This window comes from Rhagoletis zephyria, unplaced genomic scaffold (assembly GCF_001687245.7).
Source record: "Rhagoletis zephyria isolate East Lansing unplaced genomic scaffold, Rhagoletis_zephyria_1.1 Rzeph_scaffold_04666, whole genome shotgun sequence".
Classification (NCBI taxonomy): Eukaryota; Metazoa; Arthropoda; class Insecta; order Diptera; family Tephritidae; genus Rhagoletis; species Rhagoletis zephyria.
In genome coordinates, this window is record NW_016161749.1 from 8664 (window position 1) to 22077 (window position 13414).

Below are 13414 nucleotides of genomic sequence, written 5' to 3' on the forward strand. Positions count from 1 at the left end.
TGATAGGTGGTTCACCGAAACTACAATATAACAAATGTAGGAATTTCACCGTCAAAGCGGTGTCGCGCGGATCAACATCTCTGTTGCCGAAAACGCAGCTATAGGGGTAGGGCTGTTGGCATTAAAATGAAGGCAGCCTGGCCTCAATTTCACTCTTTCCAGGGACCGGAAATAACAATTAAATACGAAGTTTTTATTTTTCGATTATTTCAAACACCTTTTTTAGTACTTTTTTCGACTAAAAATTAATCGTTATTTCTTATTATATTTTTTCGATTATTTTTTAAAATTATGCTGACTACACACGAGGCAACCGTTGAAGCAACCAGATCATGTTTGTTGCCTCATATGTAGCATTGTTGCTATTTGCAATTCGTGTTGCTGCAACCGTCGCACAGTGGTAGGAGAAACCATGTTTTACGCGAAAAGGGCCTATTTTAAAACTATGATAAATAAACCGGAATTATTTCACTAGACTCACTTTAGCAGTTGTTGCAAGTAACATAGAGTGTATTAAAATATTAAAGATAAATGTAATTTTAGCATCATACCTGAAGTCAATTTCAAAAATACAATAACGAATCCAAAATATCGTCCAATAATTTCAAAAATTACAGAATTTTCATGGTATTTAGAGGTTCTTAAGCTCGCCCATTACAAAGCTCAAACTAGTTTTTGAAAATTCCAAATGCAAAACCCAGTATGGCGTCCGAAATTTCCAAAATTCAAACCTGAATAACTTTATTAAAAAATGACAAAACCGAAGTTTTGGAAATGACTATAAAATAAAATAAAAATTAAAATAAGTAAGTGCGCCTGGGCCACACTGGAGAAGTGAAAAAATGCACAGTCCATTTGACAGCTGTCGACTGTCAAGGTTTTAATTTTACATAAATTTCGTGATCAGCATGTTTTAAAACCTAATCGGTTGAAATCGCCAGTTGATTTGACAGCTCTTAACATTCAAACTGAAAATTTTATGGCGTCTTCGAATTTAGCATTACAACAATTCTACGATCTCACAGTTATATCATAATCATAAAAACCTTTCTAATTTTTCGCGTAAAACATGGTTTCTTCGACCACAGTGCGTCAGCCGAAAATCAAATTATTTTGATATTTTGTGTTGGCTGCCGAGTCGGTTGCCTCTTGCGTATCATTGTGTAGTGATTTCATTGACTTATTTCTTTGAAAAAAAGTGAGCTGAAAAGGTGTTTTTGTAGAGAACTAAGTTTTCTTCAGCATGTTCACTTCATTACAGTACACACATTAAGTACAAGCAAATTATAGAAAAAAAACAGGACCAAATAAGATATAAACCTTGCCGATCACCCCATGTTAAAATACTGGGAACTTACCTGCAATTAAGCTTTTTGGTGAAAATATGCTATTACGATCTCTGACTTTCCCTCCCCAGGCCCTTGATACCCGCAAAAATAGTTTTGCATAACCCTGTGAATAGCCTTGCATTATTTAAATGGATTGAACGCCATCATCAAATTTTCCATTTACCATTTTTCGATCTTAATTTGACTGTACTACATAAATTTCAATTTTTCTAATCAGAATGTCGGAAAGCTTAATTTCTTGCTGGGTTACAAAATGCTAAGCAGTAGTTGAAAACTCTTGTGTTGATAATATCACTTATTTAGCTGCACTGTTTCCTGGCATACCAACCGTCGCGGCTGAGTTATTCATATGGAAATATTTGCTCACATGCATTAAAATGTAATCATATTCAAATCGCTTGTTTGTATATATGTACATAAGTGCATAAGGGTGGTCCAAAAATACATTAAAAATTAACCAGCCCCCCAGGACTGAAGAATATCAAAAATAAGAGGACACGTATTTTTTATTTTCAAATCGATTAATATTACTAACCCGTGCCGCCGGGGCTTTGAAGTTTCCTATGTATTTTAAATGGAGAAATAATTTTCGTATAATTGCCATAAAATCGTTCAAAATAAATATTTCTTGATCGAATAAGACTATTTACCTTCAGAAATCTTCAAAAAGTAACACTATGATGCTTATTTAACTTAAAAATTTTACGAAGTGTGTTTTAATACCCGATAATCAAATCTGTTATATACAAAAATTAGTTATTTTATGTTTTCGTAACCACAAAACGCACGAACAGCTCGATTATTTCTGTGGGTATATGGTAAAAAATTTAGAAAAGTATGGTTGCCAGATATCTCGAATTATAAATTATTTAAAGTCTCAATAAAATAATTCAGTTTCTTCATCTAAACTAAATGGAGAGAAATTGGAGAGATTTAAAGAGATTTTTGTACGGGGTTGCCACCATTCTAAAAAATACAATAACAGTTATTAAAAATTTTAGCTTATTTAATACCACAATATGGCGTTTCAAATGGTAGGTTTATGCACACCCAGAAAAGGTTTTATAAAATACATATTGTAATTCACATACATTTTTGTATAGGGCTGCAATTTATCTCTATAATAAAATTTGTTTAAATCATGCCATAGCAGTTAAGTAAAATATGAGTTTAAAAAAAAAGGTGTTAAACAAAAGCTTTAACCTCTAAATATTTCTGGATAGAGTTATTGCCTATCTAAAAAATTAAATTGAGTGCGATATATTGTCGCTATTAAGATAAATATTTTTCAAAGAAGGGACTTATTCACGAGCGTTTCAGGATTGATCGGGGACCAGTTCGGAGCCAGATGGGGGCCAATTGGAGAGCAGTTAGGGACCAGTTGAGGCTTGGTTTGGTTATAATAATAATAAAAAAATTAATATATAGCAAAAATAAATAAATAAATGGCTTTGAAAATTTAATGAAATTCAAATAAAATTTTTTTCTTCCTAATTTATTAGTTTTGTTCGGCTAGATTCTCTATTCAGACCACTGTGCGCCCGTTGCAAAAATTAAACCGTCCGGTGCGCTGGCTAAGTGCGTACGAATTAATTGTTATGTCTTGAACATGCGTGAACTTGGAATTTGCAAGCCAACTACACATATTTCGTAATAGTACGGTATTGCCCATACTCACATATTGAAAGAAATCATGTATTTATGTATTATCAATATGTAAGCGGTTATATATTTATACGCCAGTATGTTACGTATCGTTATGTTACGTCCTGTTCACTCTTTAGAGTAGTCAATGCAAAATAAAAAGTGTTCACACTATCGCGCGTGCACTGTATATTTAAAATTTTAGCGGTATATCCCCCAATTTATGTTTGCATATTTTTGAGATAACTCTATCGATATTTTTATCAGTGTGCCGATAAATATGTCGATATAATGATAACGGTAACGATAAAATACTTAAAAAAAAATAAAACATAAAAACATCGATAGTATCGATGGTGCATCACTATTGAGACTATTGATAGTTCTGGCCCATAGGTATAAAGTGACAATCGACACAATCGATAGTTCCCAAAAACCATCGCTACCTATCGGTATCGATATTTACCATCAAACCCATACATTCTATTATGTAGTGTGTTATTTCGAAGACTTTTCTATATTTTGCAATGCATCCGAAAATTTTTACCTGTCACGCATTTCACATTTCCGAAGTTTGATTATCACCAAAAACTTTTTGTGAAAAGAAAGTTCCGCAAGTATTGATGGTAACACAAAAGAGGTAGCACGTGAGAAAGCGAAAGATTTGCGGGGAAAAATGCGCGCCAACGGTAAGTGCTTAATTTGCACCTATGTATGTATGTATGTATGTACTTATGCATGGTGTCGGGTGTCATGTGCGCACAAAAGCATGTGAAAAATTTTACGCAATCGAAAAGGTGTGCTGGCGACAAGTGATATGGAGACAAGCAGCAATTGGCATCTTGCAGCACTTGTCGGTTGCATTAATTGTTTGCTGCTTTGCTGTTGTTGTTATTTATAACTTGGTTGTACATAGCGGGCGCTGTGTTTGTTTGTGTTGAGTGATGTCGTCACGCTTTTAAAGTTTTCCAGTTTTTCGGAATTTAAAATGTCGCATGCCATGCGAAACATGTGGCGCCGCGTACAGCTACGGATATGGTAGCGCCAGTGGGATATATACATGGCAACTCAATTGCAATTCAATTTTAGGCATTTGGTGATTTTGTTTTTATGCGGTCATAATCGCTAAGAAAATTGTTTGTTGTTTAAATATGATGACAGGTGCCATTGAGTGATTTTATAGGTACATATGTATGTCGTTATCTTAAATGCTGTCTAAAGTGTGCTTTTTAGAGTAATTATTTATTAAGTTTTTTATTTGTTCTTTTTTTTTTTTTAAGTGGCTCTTTCAGGTTATTGGCTCCATTATTTGAGTTGATTGATGGGCTCAACTTTTTATCGCTCTTTATTTATGGCTGGGCGTACGTACATGAATATAAATTTTAAACGTCACAGAAAAAGTTAGAAGGAAGATCGATTGCACTTGGTTTTTAGTTTGAATACATATATTTATATAATTACAAAACGTACTTGATTTGCATATTAATTTACAGCTCAAACTAAGAAAGCTAAAACAGAACTTTAAGTCGTAGAGAATTTCCTTTTTCAAATGATATATGTACGTGTTTTCTCATTAATCAAAGTACATTCTAGGGGTTATCTTTAGGTAATGCGAAAGTTGAATTCAGAATGAGGCAAATTGTGTGTACGTAGTGTATTAGGTTAGATGGGCTCCTTTTAAGGGTTCATTGGATGACTAACTTATTTTTTAAACAATCCGGTTAAACCGATATTTTATGTATGCAGCGCATTCCTCGGAAAGCGGCAAATTTGCGCAGGAGCTGCTGAATGGATTCTATATACTCAATTCTTCTATAGAACCAATAAGCGGGGTAAGAACTTAGCCTGCATAAGACAGAAGTCCACCCTCATAAGAAGCCGCATTTTCGGTTTAAACGTTCTCCAAGTCCTGTCTCAAAAAAAAATGTTTTTCTTATACATTCGTCTACTTCCTTATGTCCCATATCAACGCTATGTACGCGTTGTGATATATAAGTGGCATATACTAGCGAATAGTTTTGCAAGTGGTCGCTGGCTTTGGTAGGGATGGGATGATATTACTCACAAGTACGATACTATCGATACTTTTTCTTCCCTTTCGAGTATTTTTGGCATTGATGCTTTTAACAAAATACTCGAGTAAAAATATCGATACTTTACCTCGATACCCCAATATTTGCAGTAGTTGTTATCTTTATTGGTTTATATGTATTTTCGCTATCACTAATGCTGGAGTCGATAATAGTATATTTGTATGTGTATGAGTTAAAAGCCCTCGAACCTTAATTTTAGAATAATTCAGATGCTGTGTCGGATTTATGTTTATGCATCAACCTAAAAATTTTAAACAAATCAAACACATGAGCCTGTAATTTTTTACAGTTTCTTTTTACGTATCATTACTGAAACTGCTAACAATCTTGGATTCCACTTCACTCCTTTTAAGGTATTTTTTCCTTTTCTTCTGTAATTCATGGATTTCACTTTTTCTCAAATATACGGTTAATTTTTTGCTCTCTTTTTCCACATATGAACGTACGCCTACGCAAAAGAAATTTTAACATGGTTATCTTTTTCTTTACATCGCATATTCCTTAATCCTTTGTGCTTGCAAGTGGATGTAAGACAAACATTTTTCTGCTCACATGAAATTTTTTTATGCGAAATTTTTGCGCCAACCAAAGCGTCTTTATACCAACTTTTTTATTTATAAAGCAAACTTGTAAGTGCATACGTAAGTGAAAAGTTGCCAAAAACTTTGCTTTGTAGTAAAGTGCCGATGTTTTTTTTTCAAAAATGAGATAAAGAAAGCATATCTTATTCGGTGTTCTATACCCGGCTTCCAAAAAAGGAGGAGGTTATCAGTTCGTCGGAATATATTTTATTATATTTTTTTATTATTTTTTTTTATGTATGTTGCCGCTTAACTTTGGACCACGTCAACAGATTTCGATAATTCTTGTTGCAAAGGTCGGTTTTATTTTTTCCTTAAAAATTACTTGTTATTGTAAATAATACCATGTTCTGACCAACAACGAAAATACTTTAAAAACGAGTTTTTGGGATTGTGGGCTGAGGGCTGTTCGCACCGCTAGTTAGTGTTTTCGTTGACATTTCTTACATTTTTTGGTCACAGTTTTTCTACACAAAAACAAAACCAAAATACTTGTCCTTCATTTTCTTTTAATTTACAACCTTTTACTTTCATTCATATATTACTTTGGCCAGCCAGTTAACAATAAATCCGAAATGGTGTATTAAAGATGATAGACTGTGACTTCCACTTCGATGAATAATCGAAAAAACTAGTGAAGACACCAATTGGAATGAGTGGAATGTGAGTTTTCAAGTATTTTTCAGCGAAAACTGGTTTTCGTTTGACAGATTTTACATGGATGAAAACACAAGATTTATGTCGAAAACCAGTTTTAGCAACGAAAACATGTTTTCGATGTCGGTCAGAATATGGTATAATAAATCAAGTTAAAACCAGTGAAATCAAAATGTTCTCAATTAAAAATTTATTTTATGATTAACTAGCAAATGCCTAATTTGCCTCGCGACGCCTGATAATAATTTTTGCGTCGACCAATATAAAAATAGTGGTGAAATGCAAAACCGGTTTGTAATGTAGAAATTATTAGCACCTACCTTACTCATGGGCCAAGAATAAGAGCTCCGAAATAACATATAGTATATGCATACGATGACCAGATTTCTGTGGACATTTTCGGGACATTTGTAATGCATTGAATCCGAACATACAATTTTGTTTTTTAAAATATAACATCTTTTAATACAGTTTTATTTAAAACAAAACAAAGAGAAAAAAACTTAAAAAATTATCGCAAAAATGTATGTATACACAAATTATATACGGTGGCGAGGATGTCAATAGGAAAGAGATATTTTGGCAAGTTGTGGCTACTTTTCTTTGTTTAAAAAATGTTTATTAATTTTTATGTAAATCTAGCTTACTATCTAAAAAGCTATGTAAGTCAGAATTTCTAAGCTTTGAATTGTAACAAATGCTGATACACATTTTAAACATTTTAAACCGATTTTATAGGATTGTTTTGAGTATGCCCATTCAATTCAAAGTGCAGGTTTGAAGTAGCTTGGACTTACCCTTGATTTAGGCAAATTTTTTGTTCGCGTGTTTTCTTCCATACAAAGGTTGTTCGAAAATTTTTTGATGTGGAGAAAATGAGCAATATCTTCCACGAAAAAAAAATTACAAAACTGCATACCCGGGGCGTTTCTAAGACATTTAATTAAAATGCTCAACATTTTGATTAAACCTAACAAATAATTATAAAAATCTTAAAAAAAAATTAGCCAAATGTAATATACTGCAATACAGGAAGAGTACCAATATGACAAAATAAAACATAATCAACTATCATCCCTTATATTTTATGTTCTTTGTGATAACGAATATGCTGCCACGTTTGTAAAAAAAATTATTTTTGCGTCAGACTACACTGAGATTCTTTTTAAATTAATAAAGAAAACTCAGAAAATCGGTACAAAATCGATACACTTTTACGTTCAGCGGAGCAATTTTCTCAAAATCGGTACTGTCTCGCCAAAATCGGTACGAATGGTCACCGTATATATGTATGTACTAATCAAGAACGATAGAATACAAGATTGCGCATTCCCGCAGAATGACATTTGTGGCAACGGGTAAACAAAGAATATGGCGAAGAACAATGAGCTGACAGTTGTCAATTTGCAGCGAGAAAACGTGTTTTCTTCTCGATTCACCAATTTCTCAAGCCATCTTTGAATATAGCAAATTAAGCACTACGTTAACAAAAAATACACAACCACTCTTGAAATGTGTTCAAAAGAATAGGTCTTATTAATTAACTATTTAGAATTTTTGTGTTTGTATTGCAGGTGCCGAAAAAGTGATAATATCTTGTCGCAGCGCATGTTTTCCTGCAGAAAGTGGTCGATGCTTGCTTACCTCCGATTTTAATTTGTAATTTGTGGTATTTCAACGTTTTCAACTTAACATGTCGTGTTTAAAAGTGGTCCGTAAAGTGCTTCATGCATATTACGCTGGTGTCTAAATTGTATGGCTTCTCCTGCCGACAGAACTCTACCCACTTTCTGGCCAAGGCGTCGTCGCGGGGAAACAAAAAAAAAACTGCATTTGGGGGCTTTACCCCTACGGCTGCTGCAATTCAACACATGACACGACATTTTTATAAAGTTTTTGCTACAAATAAAACTTTTTTACTTCAGAATGCACGAATTACTTTGATTTTTCACTTGAAAGTACACAATACGTTTGCAATACGTTTGCACTTGTTCCTAAACAAAAAGTTTGTTTACGTATTGCCATAAATGTCAAAGTCGGCAAAACCAAAGTAGCGGTTTCGGGAATGCGCCACCTTCAGTTCATTTCACCATGTGTACTAATCTACTTCGCTGCTATAAGCTCTTATTTCCACCTGTGAGATATCTGCAAGTATTGCAAGGTTTGCCGAGAGTACGTAATCTTCTTCTATACTCCCGCTGTTCCACAGCATGAAAGAATTTTCCCGTTCAAAAGGGGTCATTGATATTATTTTCTCTTTCTAAGTCGTCACACTTCTTCTGGATATACCGATGACCCGTTGGTATGCCTAGGATATATATGGCGCTTAAACAATTTTGCGCTTCTTTGTATGCATACTTTAAGAATGGGGCTTTATTAAGTCATCTAAAAAGTAAATTTTTAGAGGGGTATATAAATATCTTGATTCAAGCGCCATCTATGTTTTGGGTCCATTTTTTTCTTTGCGAATCGCTTCTTATCATAAAGTTTATACCCATTGGTCCAGGTCGTACGAAAACCGGATTCTCTAGATATCTTGGCGTCAACGCCATATCGTCGCCTGGGTAAAATATTGTCGTATGTTAATTTCGGTAGGTTGTGGGAAATCGCGATTGAAGTTTGGAATACAATTTCTCAAAAACGCGAAGATAGATTTTCTCCAAAGTCTCTGAAAATGTTACTATTTCACAAAACTCTTAAAATATTTAATTTTTAATGTTTATTTTTAATTAGTTTTGAATTTATGAAGGATTTTCTTTAGTAAAATTTTGTCGTAAGCGCCATTTGTCCGCAATTTGGCAGCCACTTTGTACGAAATACGACAAAATGTGATCAAAATTTCTACTAAATTAACGACACTTTATAGTCAATATCTCGAAAACTAAAGGCGATACCCAAAAAATGGAGAATGTCATTTTTAAGATATTGATTAGTTTAATATGGCTGCATCACTAACTAAATTTTTGCTAAATCATAGAAAAAATTGTAGTCAATATCTCGGAAACTAAAGGAGATATCTGAAAACTTATCACCAATCGAAAGACCTTATTTCAAAATATATAACTGCATCTAGAACTAAAAATCGTCAAAATTGCGCTTACGACAAACTTTTGCCCAGGCAACGATATGTCGGCACCATTTGTGCAAAGTGTGGTTATGATGCAGAGCATCCGAGCTCGTTCGGGCTAAAAAAATATAAATATAAAACAGCAAGAAAGATTTTCAGTTTACCATAAATTAAAGGAGATATACTCTACCGAAGGAAAAATGAAACGTGTTTTAATTTTTAAACTGATATTCTCTTAACGTAGTTGACATGCGAGGTGGGAGGTCTACGACTTCTTGCAAACTCTCATCCTTTTTTAGTTTACAACAGGACATTCCTTTTATCCTTCTGTTCATAATGGGTCCAAGGTTCTCTTAATATACTACATCCATTTGAGGTGCCATGCCCCTGGTAAACACTTACTGTCTTTCAGTTTACTATAAACGCGACGGCCTCTTGCATAAACTTATTTGTATACATCCACCATAGATCTCACCAAATTTCAAAGTCGTATGAGTTAGGAATTCGAAGATATTAAATGAAGAATTTCACCGCTATTGAATGTATCCTTGTACCAACTCCTTATATTTACCTCACTATAAGCGTCTAGCTTATTTTTGTCTTCACACTAAATGTGTGAAGTCTAGTGACTTATCGTTCCTAAGTTATAGCCAGTAAAGAAGTCATGCGACTTACGGTTTCAAAGTTATAGCTGATTAAAAATGCCCCATAGAGTGTTGTCAGGCCTATGTTATGTCCGAGGTGACTATCTCGATACCAGTTAAAGTCCTTTCTACAGTTTTCTTATAGTATTATTTATTTTATTTTATTTTATGTTATTTCATTTATTTTATTAACCGACTTCCAAAAAAGGAGGAGGTTATCAGTTCGTCGGAATCTTTTTTTTTTATGTATGTTACCGCATAACTTTGGACCACGTCAACCGATTTCGATAAAGGTAGTGTCTCAGGGGTGGTCCCATCCTAATCTGGTTAAGATCCGATCAGTGGATCATGAGATATATATATATATATGTCGGTTTTTTTTTTGCTAAAAATTACTTGTTTTATTTTACTATATTGTAGTATAGATATGTTATAGACCACAAATGGCAGTTTGTTGAAGCTCGTTTATCATTTCACATGTAATCGCATCGTAACCAGGCGTGAGTTTCCCAAAAATGGTACATATTAATTAAATATTTATTTTTAAACCGAAGCCGATTTGTGGCAATTCTACGAGTATTTGAAATAGAAGCGTCATCATTGGGTTTAAAGACTTCTAGAAGATGACAGGCGAAAGCGTTTCTTTATCCTAATCATTCTTCGAACAGTTGCCATTATCTTCATATGCTTTATTGTACCCCAAAGGTCAGCCTGTTTCGGAGCAGACAAGGACTGAGGGATCGACTAGGTGCTTCTTGCTATTTCTGCCTGTTACAGATTATGCAGCTGTTTTGCACACGCATGCAGTTCCTGCTTAAGCTTAGGATGGCGAATTCTCTTCTTAATGGGCGCTGTTTATTTATTAAGTTAAGAATACGATACGATACGATACTTAGTAGAAGGAAAATACCCAGTGGGAAAATGTAATGTACACTAATCGAATCGGAATAATCAGTAAAACAATCCTTTTCACATTCGAATATGCATTTTTCCCCCAGGGCGATGTCCTAAGAAAAGTGGGGCATTCAATTTTGCATTATCTAGTACTGAGAAATAAATGTGTTTTAATATGAAATTTGTGGAACTTTTTGAATACATTAGAATGCTGATTACATAGTTAGCAGTAATATTATCGAGAACGCATAAGAAATATTTACATTATATTATTTATTACGCATGAATGCATTACTCCTTTTCCGACTTGGTAATGTTGCATAACAATATTGAATACGATAAAAGGGCTCTGCACCAACTAAAACAATTAAAGGGAATGCCAACAATGTCTAATTTTACCTGTTCACTCACAGAAGGCTACCCTACATCAATTAATGATCACAATGTCTTTTCAAAGACTTCAGTATTGAAAGCAATAACACTTTTCAAATAGCAAAGAAGCGCTACATATTCTCTTAGCGAGCTAATTAAGTCATTTGTAGAGTTTCAAATACAAATTAATCAATGGCAAGAAAGTAACGTACAGCTCAAACGTTATCGACAGCTAAACCGCACAAAATCACCCACATACACATGCACATTCAAGTATTCATAATCGAGTAAAGAAAATCCCATCTAAAGATTATTTTTATTTTATATTTGAATTACACTTTTTATTTCCGGCATTCCACCAGTGGAAGCGATTTAAATTAAATCCCAAATTACATTATATGTTTGTGCAAATGTGTAAGCGATTACTGCTATTCACTGCAATTCAAGCGAATTGAATGTCGATTCAAAAAAAAATATTACTTTTCATATCAATTCAAGTGTATTACATGCGCCCCACGCTTTTCATTTTCAATTTCATATATTGTTTATAATGACTTTTGCTAAAATTTCAAAATCAAAAGTTATCAAAACAAATTCTATGGGACTGAGAAATATTATTTTCTACTTTTTAGTCCATTTATAAAAGCGTTGTATATTAAAAAGTTTTTTTTATATTATTTATTTTCTCCTTTTTAGTCCTGTATGAATAAAAGTTTGCAATAGATATTAAAATAATTCAACGATATTAATAGAAAGGTGCACACACATGCATTTACATATGTATGTACATACGAACGAGCACCAATTAATTTTATTTAAAGAATTGACGTGTCGTCTATTTCCGGTGTAGCAAACGGCGACATCTAGATGTCATCTACCTCGCCCTATTCACTACAGCTATCGCCCTATGCACTACTTCACTACAGATGTCGCCCTATTCACTATGCTTTTTTATAGGAGCTTTTCAAAGCTTTGCTTTGTGGTGTCGGACACACAACATTTGAAAGCTTCTGGATCCACAACATTGCAAGTTGATAAAAGCGTTGTAATAATAAAAAGAAGCGTTCGTACTCAAAAAGAAAAAAATTCATTATTCGAAAAATTCGCATTTCTGAGCAAAAAGAAACAATACGTGACTCCTTAAATTGTTCAAGGAACAATCCCTGTGAGTTTTATCGCAAACTTAAATTCACTTTCCGCCGGCCAGGGTGATTTGAGATGGAATGAACCTATAAGAAATCACTTTTCATGTTTTACTCGGCCCCAGCTTCAAACCAAATTAAGTTTTGTTTAGGGTGAATTTCGTGACTTTTTTTGTAGCATCGTGTTATTTATCTTTCATGAACATGAAATCGTATTATTAACTTAGTCAAATGTTTGTAAGAACCAGAAGAAGGAGAGGAAATGTACCCTTTAAATATATATTGTTGTAACGACGAGCTAAGTCGATTTACCCTCAGTGTTCGAGATATCCGACTGAAATTGTGTAAACAGGTATATTTTTTAAATGTTTTAATCATTTGTTTGGTTAGGTTTTACTAAACGATGGGATTGATATAAAAACAAGAAAAGATTAAAATAAAAGGAAAAAATAAGTATTTTTCCGTTGTGGAATGTGTTCTCGGGAGGGCTGGATCTCGACGGCCCACAGTGTATCATTTCCGTATTCTAGAAAAGATTAATTACATTATTTTATCTCGCCAAATTTCAAAACAACGTCAAGAATGTTTTTAGAAATGCCTGATAAAGATGAAACAATAACAACTAAAAAATTTAAATCAAAGTGTATGTATATTTAAAACTGAATCTCAATGTCTAATTTGTCGGTGTTATGTGATTTATGCAACAATTGCTAAAATATCATTTTGGTCTTATTTTTTTAGGTATGATCCTTTTAATGAATATGCATTTTTGGGAATTTAGTAAACTAGGACTGAGTATTTCAGTTAAAGTAAAACGATGTTGACTTAAACTTATTTTTAGCAAACTATTCGATAAATTTTGTATCTCAGTTTATTTGCCACTCCTCTTAGACTTGAAACAACACAATTTTAGCTACTGGAAAGTGCAGGTTTTGATGAAATTTTCTTTTTTCTGGCCTACTGGGAATTTC

At 33.5% G+C, this 13414-nt stretch overlaps 1 protein-coding gene across 1 annotated transcript in view; it reads left to right on the top strand.

Moving 5' to 3' along the window:
• Positions 1-13414, top strand: part of LOC108371044 (guanylate cyclase soluble subunit beta-1-like) — a 39640-nt gene that overhangs the window by 6436 nt on the left and 19790 nt on the right. The gene's annotated exons all lie outside the window — the stretch shown is intronic.